Source organism: Trichosurus vulpecula, chromosome 2 (assembly GCF_011100635.1).
Source record: "Trichosurus vulpecula isolate mTriVul1 chromosome 2, mTriVul1.pri, whole genome shotgun sequence".
NCBI lineage: Eukaryota > Metazoa > Chordata > Mammalia > Diprotodontia > Phalangeridae > Trichosurus > Trichosurus vulpecula.
Genome location: NC_050574.1, coordinates 365,901,502 through 365,922,720, shown reverse-complemented (window position 1 = coordinate 365,922,720; position 21,219 = coordinate 365,901,502).

Sequence of the window (21,219 nt, the reverse complement as noted above, 5' to 3'; positions counted from 1 at the left end):
CTACTTTAGTGATTATCAGCAAGTTATCTACAGGGGCTTGGGTCCCTGCAAAATGAGGGGATTAGATTAAATGACCCCTAAGGAGGAATATGCTAGTAAATGTTTAACAACCAGGTCTGTATGTGCTTGTGGGGGGGGTGGTGTTGGGGGTAGGGGTGGAGTACTCAAGACAAACTTGTGAGCTTAATCTGCATTATTAACATTTTTCTGTATCACTTTCTCAAGCCTACACAAAGAACAAAATAAAATATCAAGCCCTGATTTGTAGTGTTTGTCATTTTCTAAGGTATAAATGGTCACAATGAGAATTTAACCCTTGGCTCTTACCACTTTATCCACAGGAGCCAGCTCCAGCACGCCCCTGATCCCAGGCTTCAAGGTCCTATCCAGTTCTCTCATTCTAATATTTGCTTCAATAAGTTGATTGCTATGCTTTTAAATGTTTTACCTTTGTCATACAAATGGAATTTGTAACAGTTTTAATAATTATATTTTATACACTATATTTATCCACTCATGCTTCATGATGCATGGTACAATTTTGACTAGTTATTTTTATTTTTTTAATAACATATACTATCAGAAAGCAATATATGCATAGATTGTGGGCCAGGTTTGCTTGCAAAGCACCAAGGAGTATGTCCACAGGTCCTTCCCTACTATAACCATTCACCCTGAGGGAAAAGAAGAAAAGTCCAGTAGGAATCATCTCCCAGAGACTGGCAGCATATGTCACCTACCTCTAAAAATTTGTGCTACCAAATTGGCTTTCCCACTCAATTCATATTTATATATCTTAAATAAATGGGTGCCAAATGTCAGGAAGGACACTGAATAGAGAAAATCCAGAGAGAAGAAACAATTAGACAGAACCGGCTTCTGACCTGTGGGTGGCTGAAGCTAAATGGAGCAGGCTAAAGACAGGAGAGTCAGGAATCAAACAGAAGTTTAATTTCAAAGCAAGGCAAATGATTTCTAAGTAAGGACACATGTACCTGGGTCCTGCCCCTAGTTGGTGGACCCGATTTAGTATGACCAAATCTCAGTATTTATACCAATAGCTGCGCAGGGAGCTGACAATGAGGGGTAACAGCAACCATGTGACAAGTTTGCTTCACAGCAGGGTTTCATGGCCAGAACATGGATACAGCAGGTGTTTGTCTGAGCTCAGAAAACACCTGGTAGTGCTCAAAGCAATACAGTAATTACATGAAACAATTCTTGGATTTCACTGTGGCTGAGATCATCCAGAGGGTGAGTGCAAAGGATTGTTGTTATGCCAAGCTCAGGACACAGCTTGCTTGCTGGGCCCAAGGAAAACAAGGTACCTCCTAATATTTTGACATTTCCCCTTCTGGCCAAAGGCAGGGGTTCTAAAAGAACCCCTAACCTTCTGGCCAGTAGAGGAGAGGCAGGTATAAGCCAAGATACCATGACAGGCCGGTTGCTCCATGATAAGATGTTGCCCTGGGGGTTAGTTTGTTGAGGGGACCTATTGGGAAGTAGGTTCCAAGTATCGTTGCAAAACTCCCAATAGGGCAAAGTGCATAAGCAGATAGAGTAATAGGTCTTGTCTAGCCATTGTTTGCTTGCAAGCAGAAAAAGGGGGCAAGAATGTAGAAGAGAAAATGCCAACACATGGTTGAATCAGGGCCTTGTTGGTTGGGCACATAACAAAAGGGAGGAGGAAAAAAAATAGGACAGTATACTCAGCCCTTGTCCAGATTCTTGGGACAGCTGTGTTGTCAGGATATCAGCTGCTTCTGGGTCTGTACTAGATGAACCTTGAGATCCCTGAAGGGTTCTGCCATTCACTCAGGAGCAGGGGCTTTGTTCAGATGATCCAGAAGTCCCCACCCACAAGTTTGGCAGCTGTGGAGTAGTTAGAAGGACCTGGAAGGGGACCTTAAAGAAAACTCCATGCATCAATCTTTGAATCTGAGTTTCTGGTCAGCATAACATAGGTCCTTAGTTAAGAGTTTCTGAACAACACATAGAGATGATCCAGTTTCCCAGCCACAGGTTCAAACAGTACAAAACAGTTTTTCTCACAGTTCCCATAATTGTATAATTACATTGAGCCAGGTACAGATCAAACTACTTAGAGGTCTCACAAAGGACTAGTGCTGAGAAGGAAGATTTGCATTTCACCAATGCAACCAAGAAAAGTTAAACATAAACATCTTAAAACAAAAGACCAAAGCAATATAATAGTTGTCACCAATATTAATTAACATCAATTCTCCTTGTATCTTAGTTTCCAATTCTCAATACCCATTTAACCAGTACATTTTGAGTCCCAGATGTATCATACAGTTATCTGGTCCCTAGATATTTTTTCTTGGACAATAGGCTTTATTCTCAGCTCTAAAGGGGGTTCTTTTTCTCTGGTTCCAAATTTAGAGGTTCCTAGATAATTCTGCTAGTAATATTATTTAAATTTGGCTCTCGGGGCAGAGTCAAGATGGTGGCTGGAAAGCAGGGACTTGCGTGAGTGCCCCACCCCCAGGTCCCTCCAAAAACCTATAAAAATGGCTCTGAACAAATTCTAGAGCTGCAGAACCCATAAAATAGCAGAGGGAAGCAGGGCCTCAGCCCAGGACAGCCTGGATGGTTGCTGGGCAAGGTCTATCACACCCTGCTGGTAGCAGAGTACAGCAGAGCCCAGCATGGGCTCCGCCTGTTCCAACCAGACTGGGAGCTGGGTGGAACAGGCCCTAGTGCCCCGAATCAGTGAGCTGTGGCAGTTGCCAGACTTCTCAACCCACAAACACCAAAGACAGCAGAGAAGGTTAGTGGGAAAAGCTGCAGGGAAAGAGTGAAAGGAGTTCGAGGTTTGGCCACCACCCTGGGGGCAGTGGAGGTGGTGCAGCTCTGAGGATGGAATTACAGCTGCAGTTTCTTCCAGCTCCAGGCCCACCTGGTGGGAGGAATTAAGTGGCAGATCAGAGCAGGAGTGCAGAGCCTGCTTAAGATTTGTGTCAGGTCCGAGTTGGCAGTTCTTGGGGGAGGAGTAGCGCTGGTGTGGCAGAGCTTCCTGTGTAGAAATAGTTTTAAAAACAACCGCGCAAGCCCTCAAGCTTGGGACAAAGTACTCTCTACTCTACAAGCAGTCATAGCCCGACGAAAAACTCAAGGGTCAAGTAGTTGGCTGGGAACATATATATTTATATATATATATATATATATATATATATATATATATATATATATATATACACACACACACACATACATATACATATACATATACATATATAGACAGAGGGCACAGGAAGGGATGATATCTAAAAAAAATAAAATCAAATTAAGGGATGAAAGAGGAATATATTGAGAGAGGGAGAAAGGGAGAGATAGAATGGGGTAAATTATCTCACATAAAAGTGGCAAGAAAAAGCAGTTCTGTTGGAAGGGAAGAGGGGGCAGGTGAGGGGGAATGAATGAATCTTGCTCTCATCGGATTTGACCTCAGGAGGGAATAACATACACACTCAATTGGGTATCTTACCTCACAGGAAAGAAGAAGGAAGGAGATAAAAAAGGGGGGATGATAGAAGGGAGGGCAGATAGGGGGAGGAGGTAATTAAAAGCAAATGCTTTTGAAAAGGGACAGGGTCAAGGGAGAAAATTGGATAAAGGGGGATACGATAGGAAGGAGCAAAATATAGTTAGTTTCTCACAACATGAGTACTGTGGAAGGGTATTGCATAATGATACACATGTGGCCTATGTTGAATTGCTTGCCTTCTTAGGGACAGTGGGTGGGGAGGGAAGAGGGGAGAGAATTTGAAACTCAAAGTTTTAAAAGCAGATGTTCAAAAAAAAGTTTTTGTGTGCAACTAGGAAATAAGATATGAAGGCAATGGGGCATAAAAATCTATCTTGCCCTACAAGAAAATAAGGGAAAAGAGGAGGGGGGGCACAGAAGGGAGGGTTGACTGGGGAATAGGGCAATCAGAATATATGCCATCTTGGAGTGGGGGGAGGGTAGAAATGGGGAGAAAATTTGTAATTCAAAGTCTTGTGAAAATTAATGCTGAAAACTAAAAATATTAAATAAAAAAATAATGAAAAAAAATAAAGAACAAAAAAAACTTGGTTCTCCAACTTTGAAACTTCAGAGAATTTCAGTTCATATACCATTTATTGTTTCTATCCTCACCTAAATCTTGTATGTGATATAAGAATCTTTTAAAAATTTATGATGGTCCAACTGCAAAATGAACTCTTCTGCCTTTTAAAATTATCTGACAGATTCTTTAATAATGGGAAAATAATTTTACTTTCTTTACCATTATCAATATAATTTATGTGTGCAATTCTTAATCCAATTTTGAAAACTTATTACTAAAACATACTAAAAGCCTGAATTTTCCTGACAGATAAATTTGGAAGCCAATCATATACATCTCTATATAGCTCTTAGAAAAAACTGTAATCCTGTTGCTTTACTCAAAATTTGCTATTCCATTTATTTAGAAAACTTTTTACATTACATCTTTGTCTTATTACTTTGTCTAATCATTTCCTGCTTGGCAGGATATCATCCCTATATTATAATGTGACCACAAATACAGGTTAAAATTGTAAGATGTTCATACTTGCATCCTACTATAGTAACTCAGAGATGTTCCAGTACCAGTCTATTATTTAATAGATTTAGTATTGTATTTACAAAACTTTTCTGGATTATAGAAATTTGTGATAAAAGGAAAAAGAGGGATATAGTTATAACAATGTTTTCTATTGTAATAGGAGGAAAACCTCCTGTAGCCCTGTTTGATTCTAGGCATGAGTCATATCTGACAGCCAATAATGTTGTCACAGAGTGTTAAAAGCAAGGCTCAGGATTAATTAGGTGGAGAAATTTCTTTTTCAGAAAGGAAATAGCAAAATGGGGAAATAGAATCAAGAGGATCTTACCTAGGCCATGCCAAAGTCATCCCCCAAACTTTTCCCAGGTAAAGACATCTGCTTTTTAGCAGTTTCCAGACTGCAGCACATGCTATTTTCTTCTATTGGCTTCATGACAATTCATACAACTATCCCTGTAATCAAAGCTCAAAGCAATAGTAAATTATAGTCCCAGGAATTTTTTACCTTAAATAGCAAAATTTTACTAACCACAACTTAGAGCTTGAATATCTTTCCAGATGTTTCCCTAACAGTTAACATTTCATTAATCCTTTACTTATAAATTAAAACTAACCATATTCTCGGGCTTCAGACATAAAGCAAATATCTGATAGTTGACTCATCATTAATATATTGAAGCTACATCTTTAAACCACACTATATACTTTATAATGACCAAGAATTTTCAAATAAAAATATTCTTATTATCTGCTTTCTAACAAGTTATGCCTCATTAAATATTTAGCAGTTTTGAAATATTTATTTTTATCACATCCCTTTAAAAGCTCAATTCATGTGTAATGGCATCCAAATTAAAAAGTGGTTTTATGTAATAGCATTTCTGTTACAATGGTCTCCCAAATTTCACAATATAAGAGAATTCACAAATACAATAACACAAACAATAAACTTCAGATGACATCAATTGCATTTCCAAATTATCACATATAAAAATCATTGGTATTATTACCTTTGACATTTTAAACCCATTTTAGAGTTATCAGCTATGGCAGGGCTGTCCAACCTTAGGTTATCTTAGGGCCACATTAAAATAAAATAATTATTTGAGGGCTGCACCCAGAATAAAAAATACAGTACACTGATAGAAAGTGGGGGAATGCACATCATCAATACAACAGGTGAAGGCAGCAAGCACAAAAGCAAACACAAACGGTATAAAGATAGGTGCATACTGACTAGTCTACATCATACAGACGGAACGCATCCCACAGATGGATTGAAAATGCCGTGTGATATGTTCCAACCATAATACTGCTTAAAAACACCAAAGAAAATTAATTTATTAGTGGTGGAATTAAAAAATCTAATACGCATTCCATGCAAATTATTATTTTATTTTTTTGCTTGTGAAAATTAAAACCCACAGGTGAGCTACATAAAACCTCACTGCAGGCATGTGGCCCGCTGGCTGTATTTTGGACAGCCCTTCACTGTGGAATAATTACATTCAATTAAAGAAATAATAATGGTGTCCTTAACATATGCCAGTCACATTGTTAAGCACTTTACAATCATTATATTATTTTGATCTTCATAATAATCCTGGGAGATGGGTAACACTATTATTTTTCTCTTTACAGATCAATCAGGAAATTTGGACAAACAGAGATAAGATAACTTGTCTAAGATTACACAGTTAATAAATTTCTGCAACCAGAACGTAATTCAAATTTTCCAGCATTTTTTTCTCAACACCTATATTTGGCAATCTGATCATGGGATAAGAGGGGTTAATAGGAAGAGGGTTTCTGACCTGGGGGAGTCACAGGAGTTTCTTTGGCTTAAATAATCTTTTCTCTTTTTATGATCAGAAATGTCAAGGAAGTGTTAATAAGAGGTTGCTTGTAAGGTGCAAACCATTTACCTATTTTTTCCTTCACTCTGGGATTGCTTCCAAACTAGCTGCCTTCCTTCATTGCCCTACAGCAAAGAAGCTATTAATCTTGCCATTTACTTTTAAAACTTTTATGAAATCTAATCCTTATTTATCCTTAAAATGAATTCTAGAGTGGTACCCCAAAATGTACTAAGGGAGTGAGCTCCTGGAATTACCCCACAAGGTCCCAGGAGTTCTCCCCTGCAATCTTAAAATGATTAATTTCCAAACTCCTGACTTGATTTCTGTAATTCCAACATAGCCAGTGTATGTAAGGAGGATTTTGTTATCCTTTTTAAGAGTTCAGTTTCTCAGGATCCATGGCCACGGCAATATCTAGTTTCCAGGTGTTAAATAATCACTCCAAGAATAGCCCCAAGGATCCTAGATAGTAATTCCTAGAATCGGTGACAGACAGTCCTACTGAGGCTGCACCATGAGATATAGGGGTGACATAACTGAGATTTACTACGCTTGTGCCTAATGACAATATTGCTAAACTGTGAACTTCATGTTGGCAAGATGCCTTCTTTGTCTGTTGCCCTATAAAGCAAGTGGGCTCTGGTCAGTGAGGGGGAAACTGCCAATAATGCATAGAGGAAAGCCCCCATCAAAGCTTGAGGGGATTTAGGAGGGTGCACAAGCTGTGCTTGTCTCAGTTGACCCCTTTAATATGTATGTTAGTTACCCCTACTTCTTGCCAGCCCCTGTGAGAAGGGTGATTAGGGAATTCTGTAGGAGTTGGTGCTCAGCAGCACTCTGAGAAGACTAGACTAGAATAAAACTGATTATTAACCCTGCCGAAGGTAGCTGCCTGTCTGACCAGATCAAGAGTGAACCTGTTAGAGGCTGGAGTCCCAAAACTCCAGTGCCTCCTGTGTGTTAATCTGTGAAACACCAACATAGCCAAAGATGAAATGATAGAAAAAAAGTATCTTGCAGATTTTTTTCTCTTTTTTTATAGCCTAATTTTCTGCAGAAAGCCTAAAGTAAAGTGGGAGTTAGTCCTGTTTATTGGGACAATTGCTTCAACGATGAAAATTCATTAATCTTTCCCAGTGTTCTAAACTCTCTGGAAACAGCTCTTAGAAGTTTTTCTGGCTGGATGCATCTTAAATCGTTCAAGGTAACAGAATCTAGCTCACATCACAAACACAATAGAGACACTTGACATTTTGCAAAGATACAGACACAGACAAAACAACAAGACAGACACAGACACAGATAGTTTTAACAAAGTGCACAGTACAATCCATACAGAGGCACACAGTTACTAAGGCATACAGCTTCAACTTTACAGAGGTGTGTAGTTTTAAAAACAACAGAGGTGTGCAGAGGGACCAGAGGCACGCGGTTACAATTTTACGGAGGTGTGCATTAAAAAAAAACAACAACCCGAAGAGGCACATAGAGAGGCCAACTAATAGAGGTGTGCAATTTAAGAAAGGATATCCTTACCAGAGTGGAGAGCTCAGCCAAGGTGGGGGCTTGGAGGATTGGAGCAGGGGCAAGGGCAGAGGACTCATTATACAAGGGCAGGGGTCAGACTCTGGAGAAATAAATCTCTGATGCTACCTAGTCTGTTCACATTGGTACTAGAGACTCCAATGGCCCAGTTCTGTGTCCAGTCCCACTGCTGCCACCAATTAAAGTCAACTGGACTGAACAGCCTCTAACCCGTGGATACAAAGCAGGCTACAGACAGGAGGGTCAGGAATCAAACAGAAGTTTAATTTCAAAGTGAGGGAAATGGCTTACAAGCAAGGACATGGAGGGAGACCCACTTTAATGTGGCCAAATTTCAATACTTATAACAATGGCTGTGCAGTGAGATGTAGCCCTGACAATGAGAGGTAACAGCTACAATGTGACAGGTTTGATCCATAGCAGGGCTTCATGACCAAAACATGGATACTGCAGGTGCTTGTCTGAGCTCAGAAACACCTGGTGCTGGTCAAAGCAATACAATAATTACGTGAAACAATTCTTGGATTTCACTGTGGCTGAGATCATGCAGAGGGTGAGTGCAAAGGATTGTTATTACGCCAAACTCAGGGCACAGTTTGCTTGCTGGGTCTAAGCTCTAGAAAACAGGGTGTCTCTGAATATCTTGACTTAAGATGGTGAGAGAGAGATACCATGCCATAGAAAGGACAGGCGATATTTAGTCAAGAGAATATTTACTTGGGTTATGGTCTAGCCCTTATCTTGCACCTTAACTCTAGTCACCCAGGTTTACAAGCTTGGAATTATTCTTGACTCTTCACTCTCCATCTTCCCTTAACACCCAGGTGTGGTAGGAATAGCACTTATTTTGTATAGTCATGGATGGTTAAGGAAAATCTAAGGTTCTGTTTGTCCCTACCAACAATAATTGGCAGTGTAGCTACTTTTAAGTATCCATGCTGACTCTTGAGAACTCATAAATATTAATTCCTGTAATACACTGACCCTCATTAGCTACCACAGCTGTGACAGACGGGGGCCTTCCTCCTATCTCTGCTCGAAAAGAGACATGAGATGGAGGTGGGGTGGTGCTCTACGGACTCATTGAGGTCCCCTGGTATAAAAACAACCATGACTGATGATATCCAGCAACCCCTTATATATTCGCCCTTTACCTTTTCAAGCCACTGTATCTCAGGTATATAACTTCTAGTCCCCAAGCCTCAAGGTAAAGCCCTGGCCCTTGACCTGAGGGGACTCATTCCAAGTTCCCCAAAGACACAAAGAACTGAGCAGTTCCAAATGACTAAGTAGGTGGAAGTCTTAAGTTTGGGTGGGACAGAAGGAACATTACTGCCCCAATCCCAGATGCCATGATACGGTTTCATGAATACCTTATGTTAATTAAGATCCACACCTCCAACTCTCATAGAAGATGGCATCACCCTCCACCTATGAAACTGGCACAGTACCTCCTCCTATTATACAGAGATCAACTACTTCTTTGGGCAGTCATATTCTCCCAGAGAGCCCCATCTCTCACTCAAATTTCACAGGTTGGTCTTCTCAGACCTGTACTGTAATACAGCTGAGGAGACCCATCACTAAAACTTGATACCAGTAAGGTGAGACCTCTCCTAGAAGGCAATATCTAATTGCTCCTGACAAATGTTCATAAGTAGAAGTAGGGGGGTATGGCACAAATCCAATTTGCCAAATTCATATGTTTTAAGAATTCTACCCCATTTCTTGCTAACCTCCACTAGGGAAACCAATTCGAGAGGGAATTCATTTTTATGAAGCTAGGGCAGGGGTGGGGAACCTGCGGCCTCAAGGCCACATGTCTGATCTGGTCAAAGGGCTGCACTTGAGGACCTAGGGGGCCACATGTGGCCTTGATGGCTGCAGGTTCCCCACCCCTGTGCTAGGTCATACTGAATTCCTCATCTTAGCCACCTAAAATATGCAAAGGAAAGACTTCATCCAGGGTCTCTAACTGATTTAACTGGTTTTGCAAAAGTAAATCTTCTCTGAGCAGCCCAAGACCATGGAACTCTGAAGTTTCAACTGTCATCAGACATACCCTCATTAATCATTGTTGTACTGACTCCCTAGGTTGCTTCTTAAGTTTCTGCATCCTCCCAAGTGAAGTCTTGAAGACTCCCACGTGATGCAAAACATGTGGGTGAGGTGGGGTGAGTTGGCAGAGATAATAATCGAGTAAGTCTGGGGCTCTCCTACCACTAGTGACAGCTCCCAATTCTCATCCTTCATAGCCCAAAATATCAGTGGAATTTAACACATTCTTTGGCCTTAACCCTCTGGGTCAGAGGCCATGCTTCCTACCTGCCCCTTTGTAGTCTCCAACCCTAAGAGTATTGCTCTTTCATTTGTGTGGTCATGAAATCCATCAAATGCCCCTCTGCCTTCAAGGCACAATCTTTACAAACCAAAAGCAGATTTATACTTTTATCCAATTACTAAATACACAGTTTGTTTTCAATTTCTTATGCTGGCAATCTAGCTTTTCTAAAAACTGATGATTTTTGCAATATATTTACTCTCCTTGTTAACCTCCTTAACCACCTACTTGGCTAATCTTAAAGGGTTATGGAGGCCTTCAGAGGGTTTCCCATTAAACCTGAAAGTGCTTTAGCCAGAGGGTACTAAAGTCTTACATCTGGCCATTCAATCATCTGAAACTCCTTTTTTTCTCCCAAATTACCCTTCCCCCAGTTCAACCACAAAACTAACCTTCAAGCTACTGAAATACAATACTAACACCAAACATTCTGGCAAGGCCCAATTTAGGCCAGTCCACTGATTCAGGTTCAGTGTTAGAAACAAAGGATTAAAAGGATATAATTACCAAAAACAGATGCTGCTCCCTTCTTCCTCTGAATTAGCATTTGCCAGCATAGCAGTACTAGGTCAAAAAGACCCACATGGTAGTGAGAGCTCTATCAAGTCTTAGGAATGCCAATTTCCTATAGGCTAGGATTTTTTATACCCCAAGTCCTCTAAACAAACCAGATCTCGAGGATAATCTCAGTTTTGATGTAGGGCTTGGGGAAGGGAAGGGAAGGGAAGGGAAGAAAAGGGAAGAAAAAGGGAGAAGGCAAGGGGTAAGGAAAGGGAAGGGCACATAACACCAATGAACTATGCCAAAATGTGAAAAGGGGTTGGGAGTCGAAAAAGTGTAAGAAGCCCTGAGCTAGACCACCTCCTTTCACATTTCTTTTCACTGATTCCTTTGATATCCTTGATCTTTTGTTCTTCCAGATGAATTTTATTATTTCTTCTAGTTCTATAAAATAATTTCTTGATAGTTTGATTGATATGGCACTGAATAGATTAATTTAGGTAGAAGCATCATTTTTATTGTATTAGCTCAGCCTACCCATAAGCAATTAATATTTTTCCAGTTATTTAGATCTGACTTTGTTTGAAAAGTGTTTTATAGTTATAGTTCCTGGATTTGTCTTGGCAAGTAGACTCACAAGTATTTTATATCACGTACAGTTATTTTAAATGGAATTTATCTCTTGCTGCTGGACTTTATTGGTAATATATAGAAATGCTGATGATTTATATGGGTTTATTTTCTACCCTGCAACTTTGCTAAAGTTGCTAATTATTTCAAGTAGTATTTTAGTTGATTTTCTAGGATTCTCTAAGTATAACATCATATCATCTGCAAAGAGTGAGTTTTGTTTCCTCCTTGCCTATTCTAATTCCTTCATTTCTTTCTCTTCTCTTACTACTATAGCTAACATTTCTAGTACAATATCAAATAATAGGGGTGATAACAGGCATCCTCACTTCACACATGATTGCATTGGGAAGGCTTCTAGCTTATCTTCATTACAGATAATGCTTACTGATGGTTTTAGACAAATATTACTTATCATTTTAAGGTAAGCTCCATTTATTCCTATGCTCCCTAGTGTTTTTAATAAGAATGAGTTCTGTATTTTGTCAAAGGTTTTTTTCTGTATCCATTCAGATAGTCATAGGATTTCTATTGGTTTTGCTATTGATAAGGTAAATTATAATGATAATTTTCCTAATATTGAACTAGCCCTGCATTCCTGGTATAAATTTCACCTGGTCATAGTATATGATTGTTCTGATATACTATTGTAATCTCTTTGCCAGTATTTTATTTAAATTTTTTGCATCATATTCTTTGGGGAAATTGGTCTATAATTTTCTTTCTCTGTTTTGGCTTTTCCTGGTTAGGGTTTTAGCACCGTGTCCTAAAAGGAATTTGGTAGGACTCCGCCTATTTTTCCAAGTAGTTTATATTGTATTGGGATTAATTGTTCTTTAAATATTTGGTAGAATTTGCTCATGAATACATCTGGTCCTGGGGATTTTTTCTTAGAAAGTTCATTGATGGTTTCTTCAATTTCTTTTTCTAAGATTGAGTGATTTAATTATTTTATTTCTTCTTCTTTAATCTGGGTAATTTGTATTTTTGTAGATATTCATCCATTTCATTTAGACTGTCAAATTTATTGGCATATAATTAGGCAAAATAGAGCCTAACAATTGTCTTAATTTCTTCTTCATTGGTGGTGAATTCACCCCTTTTTGATTCTAGTAACTTGGTCTTCTTCTTTCCCTTTTTTAAATCAAATTAACCAATGGTTTATCTATTTTTTTTTATAGAACCAGTTTCTAGTTTTATTAGTTCAATGGTTTTCTTACTTTCAGTTTTATTAATCTCTCCTTTGATTTTCAAGATTTCCAATTTGATATTTAATTGGGTATTTTAACTTATTCTTTTTCTAGTTTTTTAGTTACATGCCCAATTCATTGACCTGCTTTTTCTCTATTTTATTGATGTAAGCAACTAGAGATAAAAAATTTTCCTTAAGTACCACTTTAGTTGCATCCCATAAATTTTGTTATGTTGTCTCATTTTTGTTATTTTCTTTAATGAAATTATTGATTGTTTCTATGATTTGTTCTTTGACCCATTTGTTTTTTAGGATTAGATTATTTAATTTCCAACTAATTTTTAATTTCTCTTTCCATTATTCATTATGGACTGTAATTTTATTGCATTATGATCTAAAAAAGATATCTTTAGTATTTCTGCTTTTCTGCATTTGGTTGTGAGATTTTTCTGTTCTCATTCAATTTTCCCAATAGACCTATCATATCTAATGTTTCCAGAATTTTATTCACTCCATTAACTTCTTTCTTGCTTATTTTGTAGTTAGATTTATCCAGTTCTGAGAGGGGAGAGTTGAGGTCCCTCAGTAGTACAGTTTTATCATCTATTTCCTCCTGTAACTCATTCAACTTCTTCAAAAATTGAGATACTGTGCAATTTAATACATGTTTTCATGGTGATATGACTTCATTGTCTGTGGTAACTTTCAGCAAGATACAGTTTCCTTCCTTATCTCTTTTAATTAGGTTTATTTTTGCTTTTGTTTTGTCTGAGATCATGATTGCTACCCCTGCTTTGTTTGCTTCAGCTGAAGCATAATACTTTCTGCTCCAGCCCCTTACCTTTATGCTGTGTGTCTCTCTCTTTCAGATGTGTTTTTTTTATAAATAACATATTATAGAATTCTGGTCTTTAATCCATTCTGCTAGCCACTTCCATTTTATGGGCGAGTTCATCCCATTCACATTTATAGTTATGATAATTCTGCATTTTCCTCCATGCTATTTTTCACTTGTGTATCCCCCTTCCCTCTTACGCTCACCCTTTCCCTCCTCACAAGTGTTTTACTTCTGACCACCACTTTCCCCAATATAACTTCCCTTTTATAACCTCTACATGCCTCCCACACAATCTTCCCCTCCATTATAATGCTTCTTTTATGTGTCATAATTTACCCCATTCAATCTCTTCCTTCCTCCTTTTTCCAGTGCAATTTCCTTTCTCACACCGTTGTTTTGATTTGTTTTTTTTTTTTGGTATCATCCCGTCAAAGTCACCATATATCCACACCCTCTGTCTACATATACTCCTAATTGCTTTTGTAGTAATAAAATTGTTAAGAGTTACAAATATTAACTTGCCATATAGAAATATAAACATTTTAAACTTACTGAACTTCTTATGTTTTCTCTTTCTTATTTAATTTTTACCTTTTTGTTTCCCTTGAGTCTTGTATTTGGAGGTCAAATTTTTTTATTTAGCTCTAGTCTTTTTTTTCTCTTTTTTTTCTTATTTATTTAGTATTTTTAGTTTTCAGCATTGATTTCCACAAGATTTTGAATTACAAATTTTCTCCCCATCTCTACCCTCCCCACATTCCAAGATGGCATATATTCTGATTGCCCCGTTCCCCAATCAGCCCTCCTTTCTGTCACTCCACTCCCTCCAATCCCCTTTTCCCTTACTTCCTTGAAGGGCAAGATAGATTTCTATGCCCCATTGCCTGTTTATCTTATTTCCCAGTTGCATGAAAAAACAACTTTTTTTGAACATCTGCTTTTAAAACTTTGAGTTCCAAATTCCCTCCCCTCTTCCCTCCCCACCCACCCTCCCTAAGATGGCTTGCAATTCAACATAGGCCACACATGTATCATTATGTAAAACCCTTCCATAATACCCATGTTGTGAAAGACTAACTATATTTTGGTCCCTCCTATCCTGTCCCCTTTTATTTGATTTTCTCCCTTGACTCTGTCCCTTTTCAGAAGTGTTTGCTTTTAATTACATCGTCCCCCTATCTGCCCTCCCTTCTATTGTCCCCCCTTTTCAATCCCCTTCCTTCTTCTTTCCTGTGGGGTAAGACACCCAATTGAGTGTGGATGTTATTCCCTCCTCAAGTCAAATCCGATGAGAGCAAAATTCACTCATTCACCCTCACCTGCCTTCTCTTCCCTTTCAACAGAACTGCTTTTTCTTGCCACTTTTATGTGAGATAACTTACCCCTTTCTCCCTCTCTCAATATATTCCTGTCTCATCCCTTAATTTGATTTTAGTTTTTTAGATATCATCCCTTCATATTCAACTCACCCTGTGCCCTCTGTCTATATATATATACATATATATACACATATATGTATGTATGTATATGTATATGTGCATGTATATCTATCTATATAATATATATGTGTATATATATACATATATATGTATATATACATATATATTTTATATATATATATATATATATATATATATATATATATATATATCTGTATGTATGTATGTATATTCCCTTCAACTACCCTAATACTGAGGCCTCATGAATTACACACATTATCTTTCCATGTAGGAATGTAAACAAAACAGTTCAGCTTCAGTTTTCTTTTTCTTGTTTACCTTTTCATGCGTCTCTTGATTCTTGTGTCTGAAAGTCAAATTTTCTATTCAGCTCTGGTCTTTTCATTGAGAAAGCTTGAAAGTCCTCTATTTTATTGGAAATCCATATTTTGCCTTGGAGCATGATACTCAGTTTTGCTGGGTAGGTGATTCTTGGTTTTAATCCTAGCTCCATTGACCTCCGGAATATCATATTCCAAGTCCTTTGAACCCTTAATGTAGAAGCTGCTAGATCTTGTATTATTCTGATTATGTTTCCACAATACTCAAATTGTTTCTTTCTGGCTGCTTATAGTATTTTCTCCTTGATCTGGGAGCTCTGGGATTTAGCGACAATATTCTTAGGAGTTTTCTTTTTGGGATCTTTTTCAAGAGGCGATGGGTGGATTCTTTCAATTTCTATTTTACCCTCTGGCTCTAGAATATCAGGGCAGTTCTCCTTGATAATTTCTTGAAAGATGATATCCAGGCTCTTTTTTTGATCATGGCTTTCAGGTAGTCCAATAATTTTTAAATTATCTCTCCTGGATCTATTTTCCAGATCAGTGGTTTTTCCAATGAGATATTTCACATTGTCTCACATTTTTTCATTCCTTTGGTTCTGTTTTATAATATCTTGATTTCTCATAAAGTCACTAGCTTCCACCTGCTCCAATCTAATTTTTAAGGCAGTATTTCATTAAATGTCTATTTTTCCCCCTGAAAGTTTATATTCAGTTTTGCTGGGTAGGTGATTCTTTGTTGTAATGCAAACTCCTTTGCCCTCTGGTATATCATATTCCAAACCTTCATGTTGTTTAATGTGGAAACTGCCAAATCTTGTGTTATCTTGACTGTAGCTTCATGATATTTGAATTGTTTCTTTTTGGCTGCTTGAAATACTTTCTCCTTGAGCTGGGAGTTCTGGAATTTGGCTCTGATGTTCCTTGGAGTTTTCATTTTGAGATCTCTTTCAGGCAGTTACAGGTGGACTCTTTCAATTTCTATTTTGTCCTCTGGTTCTAACATATTAGGGAATTTTTTTTTGATAATTTCTTGAAACATGTCATCCAGGCCTTTTACTTTTTTTTTTTTTTTTTGATCATGGCTTTCGGGTAGTCCAGTGATTCTTATATTATGTCTTCTGGATCTATTTTCAAGGTCAGCTGTTTTTCCAGTGAGGAACTGCATATTTTATTCTAATTTTTTTTTTTACTTTTTGTATTTTATTGTGTCTTAATATTTCACAGAGTCATTAATTTCCACTTGTTCCATTCTAATTTTCAAATTATTTTCTTCAGTGAGTTTTTGTACATCCTTTTTCATTTGGCAAATTCTATTTTTTAGAGATTTTCCTCAGTGAATTTTTGGGTATCTTTTGCCATGCCATTGCCTCTTTTTTCATGATTCTCTTGCATTACTCTCATTTCTTATCCCAGTTTTTCTTCTACTCCTCTAATTTGCTTTTTAAAATTCTTTTTAGTGGCAGGTAGGTGACACAGTGAGTAGAGCACCAGCCCTGGAGTCAGGAGGATCTGAGTTCAAATCCCACCTCAGACACTTGACACACCTACTAGCTGTGTGACCTTGTGAATGATAAATCGTTATATTCATATATACATATATATATATGGATAAAATCCTCCATATTACAGTCTAGGCCCTGCATGTTCTAACCTTCGGACTCTCCTGCTTGGAGATATGATAGGTCTACAAACCTTCAGACTCTCCTACTTGGTGATGTGATAATCCTTGAGCAAAGGATAATTAACATTCCTTAGGTTAAACTTTTGGAGAAGCTCCTGTCCTGGGAGCCTAGCCAGCTCCCAAGAATGATATCTCATGAGACCCCATTGTAAGGGTTGGCTTCCCTCCCAGTGGGAACATCTGGGGTGAACTTTCTTTGTTAAAGGCCTTATTTAAGTCGCCATGTGAGTGAGTCATGTTGGGATCTCACCCATGGAGAGGATGCTTTGCCTGGGACTTTCCCATTCAGAATCCTGATTGAGCTGTGTACCCCGGGATCTCCCAGCTTTGAGGGATCAGGCGTAGACACTCCCCGAATTGGTGATGTATTAATGTATTGTTTTCTGTGTCTTTGTTGCTTTTGCTGTGATTAGCTGTGTTGTTGTTGTTGTTGTAATCCAACGTAATATTCCCTCTGTCTTTTAATAAAAAGCATTATTCCATTGGGAGTGTGTCATATCGCAGGTGCAAATCTGAACCTAACCTAGCTTAATTTAACACCTTGGGCAAGTTACTTAACCCCACCTCAAAAAAAAAATAAAATTCTTTTTAAATTCTTCTAGAAATTATTTTTGGGCCTGAGATCACATCACTTTTTTCTTTGAGGTTTCACAGGTAGCCATTTTGACATAATTGTCTTCTTCAAAGTTTATGCCTTGATCTTCTCTATCATCATAGTAACTTTCTATAGGTAAGCTTTTTGTTTTTTGTTCATTTTTGGGCCTTTTTTGTGACTTGGTGTTTTTATATGAGAGTTGGGCTCTGATCCTACACTGTCCCAAGCTTTTTGTGCTGGGGCTCTGGGTCTTACTGCAAGCTTTCACTGGGCTTCAGGGCTTATCTGCTTGTTCTCTCTGGAGGGTATGCTACCCTTCTGGTCAGCAGTGGGGTCAAGGTCTCCCTGGTGGGTTGTGTATGGGGTGAGGTCACTTGGGTGGGACCTTGCTGTGCTGCACAGACTGCTCACTTGCCTAGGGGGCTGCTGGATTGCCCCAGGCTTGAAGCTTCACTGCTGCACTGGTGACTGCTGCTGCTGCTGCTGCTACTCTTAGACTTTACTCCCCTCTCACTGCAGTGAAACCAACATTTCCTGCCAGGCTGGTAAGCTGCTTCCCTGCTCCTAGATCAATTCTGAGGCCATTTACTAGTTTTGAGATGGAAATTTGGGAGGGTTTTAGAGGCTTCCTTCTTCACTTTGCCATCTTGGCATAGGAAAAGAGTTCCTTTCTTCATTTTCCATTTGGCCAATTCTGCTTTTCGAGGCATTCTTCTCTTCATTAGCTTTTTGTACCGCTTTTACCATTTGGCCTAATCTGTTTTTTAAGGTGTTATTTTCTACAGTTGTACGTGTGTGTGTGTGTATCTACTTTATCAAGATGTTGGCTCTTTTTTTCATGATGTTTTTGCATTACTCTCATTTCTCTTCCCAAATTTTTCTCTACCTTTCTTACTTGATTTTTCAAAGTCTTTTTGGGCTTTTCCATGGCCTGAAACCAATTCATATTTTTCTTTGAGGCTCTGGATATAGGAGCTTTGACTTTATAGTCTTCTTCTGAGTGTATGTTTTATCTTCCTTGTGACCACAGTAACTTTCTATAGTCAGAATTTTTTCTGTTTGCTCATTTCCCTAGCCTATATCTTGACTTTTAACACTTTGCTAAAGTGGGGCTCTGCTTCCAGCATGGAGGGCACACTGTCCCAATCTTCAGGGGTTTTGTGCAGCTTTTTTTCAGAGATACTTCTAGGGACCTATAAGTTTCAGTTTTTCAAAGGTAGTATAATCCAAAGAGAGGTGCATTTACTATTCTCCTGGCCCGTACTCTGGTCTGTGAGTGAGTACAAGCTCTCTTTTCTGCCGTAGAAGTGTGACAAAGGCCACAAACTCTGGTGTGCTAGTGCTCCTCCTTGCCCTGGGACTGCCACCCAGGACTGGGACCCAGATCCAAGTAGGAGCAAAGCAATAGGGTCCTGCCCCCAGTGCCAGCACAGAGACTCCTGTAATCTCCTTCTGACTAGCTGTTCAACCCCCTTACTATCTGTGGGCTGAGAATTCCAGAAGCAGCTAGAAACGAGGCTACTATGCTCATCTGCTTCTGTACCTAATCTGTTTCATTGACCTCTTCATTTTTCAAGCAGTACCCAATCATTGATGACTATTGCTTTGTAGTATAATTTGAGATCTGGCACTATTGGGCTCCTGTTATTCCCATCTTTCTTTTTTTATTATTTCCCTTGGGACTCTTTGACTTTTTGTTCTTCCAGATTAATTTTGTTACTATTTTTTTCTCCATAAAGCAATCATTTAGTAGTTTGATTGACAGGCCACTGAAAAAGTAAATTAAGTTAGGTCATGTTGTCATTTGTTTTATATTAGGTTGTTCTTCCCATGAACAATTAAAATTTCTCCAGTGTTTCTTTCTGTAAAGAGTATTTGTTAAACCCACATAAATCATGGGCATTTCTATATATTACTAACAAAGCCCAGCAACAAGAGATAGAAAGAGAAATTCTATTTAAAGTAACTGCAGACAATATAAAATATTTGGGAGTCTATCAAGACAAACCCAGGCACTATATGAACACAGTTACAAAACACTTTCACACAAATAAAATAATTAGAAATATATCAGTTGCTCATGGGTATATTGAGCTAATATAATAAAAATAACCGTTCTACCTAAATTAATTTACTTATTCAGTGCTATACCAATCAAACTACCAAAAATTATTTTATAGAGCTAAGAAAAATAATAAGAAAATTCATCTGGAATAAAAAAGTCCCAAATATCAAGGGAATTAATGAAAAGAAATGTAAGAGAAGCTGGCCTAGCAATACTATATCTAAAACTGTATTATAGAGCAGCAATCATCAAAACTACTTGGTTCTGGTTAAGAAATAGAGTGGTAGAACACTGGAATAGGTTAGGTACACAAGACACAGCAGTCAATGACTATAGTAATCTACTGTTTGATAAATGCAAAGACTCTAGCTTCTGGGATAAGAACTCACTATTTGTCAAAAACTGCTGGGAAAACTGGAAAGCAGTATGGCAGAAATTGGGCATAGACCAACATCTTATACAGTACACCAAAATAAGGTCAAAATGGTCGCACAATTTAGATATAAAGGCTGATAGTACAAACAACTTAGGAGAGTAAGTGCTATCTTTGACTTCTTACTTTTTCACCCCTCATATCTAATTTGTTGCTAAATGCTGTTTTACCTTCTCTGACATTGCCGCCTTTCTGGCACAGTCCCATATCACCTCATGCCTGGGCTATTGTGAAAACCTGTTGGTTGGTCTCACTGTCTCAGGTTTAACCTCTGCTCATCTGTGAAACAGATCTTTCTAAACTCTCCATCTGACCATGTGGGTATGATTAGTGGCTTCCCATTATCTCCAGGATCAAATATAAAATTATCTGATATTCAAGCCCTTCATCAAATAGCCAAGCCTTCTCTCCTTTCCAGTCTTCTTACACATTACTTTTGTTCCTGAAACGAGATATTCCCAAGATCTCCCAATTACTTGCATTTTCATGCCAGGAATTCATTCCTTCCTCATCTCTGCCCCTAACTTCCCTGGCTTCCTTCATGTTCCAGCTAAGACCCCACCTTCTACAAGAAGCCTTTCCTGATCCCCTTTACTGCTGGTGCCTTCTCTCTACTGGTTATCTCCAATTTATCCTTCATATCTCTTGCCTGTACATAGTTGTTTGAATGTTGTCTCCCCCATTAGACTCTGAGCTCCCTGAGAACAGGAACTATCTTTTAACTTTCTTTGTAAATCCAGACTTACACCATTGCCTGCTACTTCCTATACACTTAATAAATGCATGTTGACTGACTGTGAAGGCCCAATGGCAAGAGGCAGACTGCTGGGTTTGAGTCTAGTTACCAGCCCTGCCAAGGATGTGAAGAACCAAAGAAGTTGTGGGATGTGCATCTCTCCTCTCCTATATAGGTGAGCGAGATGTTGTTGGAACTTCAATCCTTAACATCTTGGCTCCGCCACCTAAGAAGGAATATTTTTAAAGTGCCTATCATATGTCAGGCTCTGTGCTAAGTGCTTTACAATTATTCATCTCATTTGGATAGATGCTTTTATTATCCCCATTTTAAAATTGAGGATAGTGAGGCTAACAGTTTAATGACTTGCCCAGTGCCATACAACTACTAAGTATCTGAGCTTGGATTTGAACTCAGATTTTCCT